At 49.3% G+C, this 3,138-nt stretch overlaps 1 pseudogene; it reads left to right on the forward strand.

Moving 5' to 3' along the window:
* Positions 1-627: 627 nt before the first annotated feature.
* On the forward strand, positions 628-2,138 carry LOC148774835 (ubiquitin-associated domain-containing protein 1 pseudogene; annotated as a pseudogene).
* The last annotated feature ends 1,000 nt before the right edge of the window (positions 2,139-3,138 follow it).

A 3,138-nucleotide genomic window follows, 5' to 3' on the forward strand; every position in this document is an offset into this window, starting at 1 on the left:
CAAAACAAAAGAATAAAATGAGTTTTCTAATATCCGGGAGCTGACCATTTAATGAAGGAATTCCATGAGTAAGTGAGTAATGACAATCCAATTCTAAGGTGGCTTGAGTGAAGGTCAGAATTGGAGTTTGAACATCAGCTCTGGAAGAAGCAATGCTCTAAATGTCTAAAACAACAATTCTTGAAGATTGTTCCAAATTATTCCATAAGCCTTCCATTTTAATTCTTAAGGGCTGCCAACATTCCTCCTCCAGTTCCACTATTTTTCAGCTGTGTAACGAAGTAAGTTGTTTAACTTCTCTGTGCTTCAGACTCTTAATTCCTGTTAATACACTACAGTATTTAGCACAGTGCTTGCACATAGAAAGGGCTAAAAAAATGTGTCTTCATCATGATTATTATCAAGACTTGCTAGTTACAGTAAGCCTCTAAGTATAATGTTAATAAAAGTCAGTATTTGTAATGAAATTTAGCATAGTCTACAGTATACTAAAGACTGTAATTCAGTAGACTGGTTGCTAGGCAATAATTGTTAGTGTATCAAAGTTATTATTGCCCATACACCCGCACAGGTGTGTGTTGGCATTCCTGCTTTCAGAAAGCTCGTCTTCTTCCGGCGCGGCGGCGACAGCGCGCCCCCGGCGGCTCGGCGGCGGGGCGAGGGCGACCGCTTGGGCGGGCGGGCTGTGGGGCGAGTGGCGGGCGGCCTGCCGACGGGACAGCCGGGGGCGGGGCGGCGGCGGCCAGCGAGGGAGAGCGCGGGCGGCCTGGCCCCGCCCCCGGCCCGCCCGCCCCGGTGACCTTCAGGGGCCGGGCGGCGGGCGCAGGCCCCAGGCCCGGGCGAAGGCGGCGCGGCGAGATGTTCGTGCAGGAGGAGAAGATCTTTGCGGGCAAGGTGCTGCGGCTGCACGTCTGCGCGTCCGACGGCGCCGAGTGGCTGGAGGAGGCGACCGAGGACACCTCGGTGGAGAAGCTCAAGGAGCGCTGTCTCAAACACTGTGCGCCTGGGAGCTTAGAAGACCCCAAGAATGTGACCCATCACAAATTAATACATGCCGCGTCTGAGAGGGTGCTGAGCGACGCCAAGACCCTCCTGGAGGAGCACGTCCAGGACGAGGATGTCATACTGTTGATCAGAAAGTGTGCTCCAGCCCCCCTCCCCAAGATGGCTGAAGTCTCCGCAGAAGAAAAGAAGAAGCAAGAGCAGAAGGCTCCGGACAGAGACGCGATCTTCCGAGCCACCGCCAGCCTCCCCTCCCACAGCATGGACCGCGCCGTGGTGCAGACCAGCGCGAGGGACTTCCAGACAGAGCTCCGGAAAATCCTGGTGTCTCTCATTGAGGTGGCTCAGAAGTTGCTGGCACTGAACCCGGATGCCGTGGAATTATTTAAGAAGGCAAACGCCATGCTGGATGAAGACGAGGACGAGCGTGTGGACGAGGCGGCCCTGCGGCAGCTCACGGAGATGGGCTTCCCGGAGACCAGGGCGGCCAAGGCCCTGCGGCTGAACCACATGTCGGTGCCCCAGGCCATGGACTGGCTCATCGAGCATGCAGAGGACCCCACCATCGACACTCCACTCCCAGGCCCAGCCTCGCAGGGAGAGGCGGGCGCCGAGGCTGCCCCTGCCAACGGGACCAGTGAGGAGTAGGAGGCCAGAGACGAGCTGACCGAGATCTTCAAGAAGATCCGGAGGAAAAGAGAGTTCCGTGCTGATGCCCGGGCCGTCGTCTCCCTGATGGAGATGGGCTTTGACGAGAAGGAAGTGATCGACGCCCTGAGAGTGAGCAACAATCAGCAGAATGCCGCCTGCGAATGGCTGCTGGGCGACCGCAAGCCCTCTCCCGAGGAGCTGGACAAGGGTATCGACCCCGAGAGCCCCCTGTTTCAGGCCATCCTGGACAACCCCGTGGTGCAGCTGGGCCTGACCAACCCGAAAACCTTACTAGTGACTCCATTCCAGCTCTGAAAAACCAGCTCCAGCAGGTGATCCGGTCGGGAGAGTGTAGACAGCACCCAGCAGGCTGGGGCCATGCCGAGAGGAGGCCTGGTGGCTGGTGGCTCTTAGTCTGTGTCACGGTTGCCTCAGCACTCATTTTGCCTGTAAGATACGATATGATATAAAAAAGCATGTATAACTTGTGTCTAAAGAATGATAATAAAATTAATAACCACGTAAAAAAAAAAAAAAGAAAGCTTGTCTTGTCATCAGTGTTATTCTGAGATGGTTGTATTTTCTATTATGACTCTTTTTTGTTCATGTAGCTATCAATTCGCACTAGTTTAGCTTCATTGGTATCCACATAGCCTAATGTTGGTTATCTAACTAGCTTAGGTTTTGTTAAACAACTGCATCAACATTTTTTTTTACTTATAACTTCCCTGTAATTATACTTTAAGATAGACAGGGCACTTCAAGTTTAAACAATTCTACTTCTATTATAAACACAAATGGATAGACAATCCTTCCACTTCCCTTTTCCCTCTCAATTGCTCTAATAATAACATTTCACTGCTATTACTGGAATAACTACATTCTTTTACTAGTAGAATATTGAAGTGTGTGATGCAGGTGGGCCAAAGGATCTCTTGTACTTTCTAAATATAACTGAGTCAAAAATCTTCAAGGTGAGAAATAAATGATTAAACACACACACACTTAGAACATGTCTAGCACATAGAATGCAATATATAAGTATTACCATTACTATTATTATTTAGCAAAAAAAATTTTAACTGCTTTTTCAATTGAATTATAATTGATTTACAAAAGTTTTATAGCTGATGTAAAAGTTTTGAATTTTAAAAATAAATAAGCAGTGGCACTCTTTCTGGGGTAGGCTGAATAATGACCCCAAAGATAACCCAAGTCCCAATCCTTGGAGCCTGTGAATAGTACAGAGAAAAAGTGAAAGTGAAAATGCTTGTCATGTAGTTGTGTTGGACTCTTTGTGATCCCATGAGATTCTCCAGGCAAGAATACTAGAGTGGATTGCCATTCCCTTCTCCAGGGGATCTTCCCAACCCAGAGATCAAACCTGGGTCTCCTGCATTGCAGGCAGATTCTTTACCAACGGAGCCACCAGCGAAGCCCCTTATAGAGAAAGGGGGGTTAGTAGATGTGATTAAAGACTTTGAT

The sequence above is a fragment of the Moschus berezovskii genome, chromosome 19 (genome assembly GCF_049115385.1).
Source record: "Moschus berezovskii isolate FMDL1 chromosome 19, NW_MosBer_1.0, whole genome shotgun sequence".
NCBI lineage: Eukaryota > Metazoa > Chordata > Mammalia > Artiodactyla > Moschidae > Moschus > Moschus berezovskii.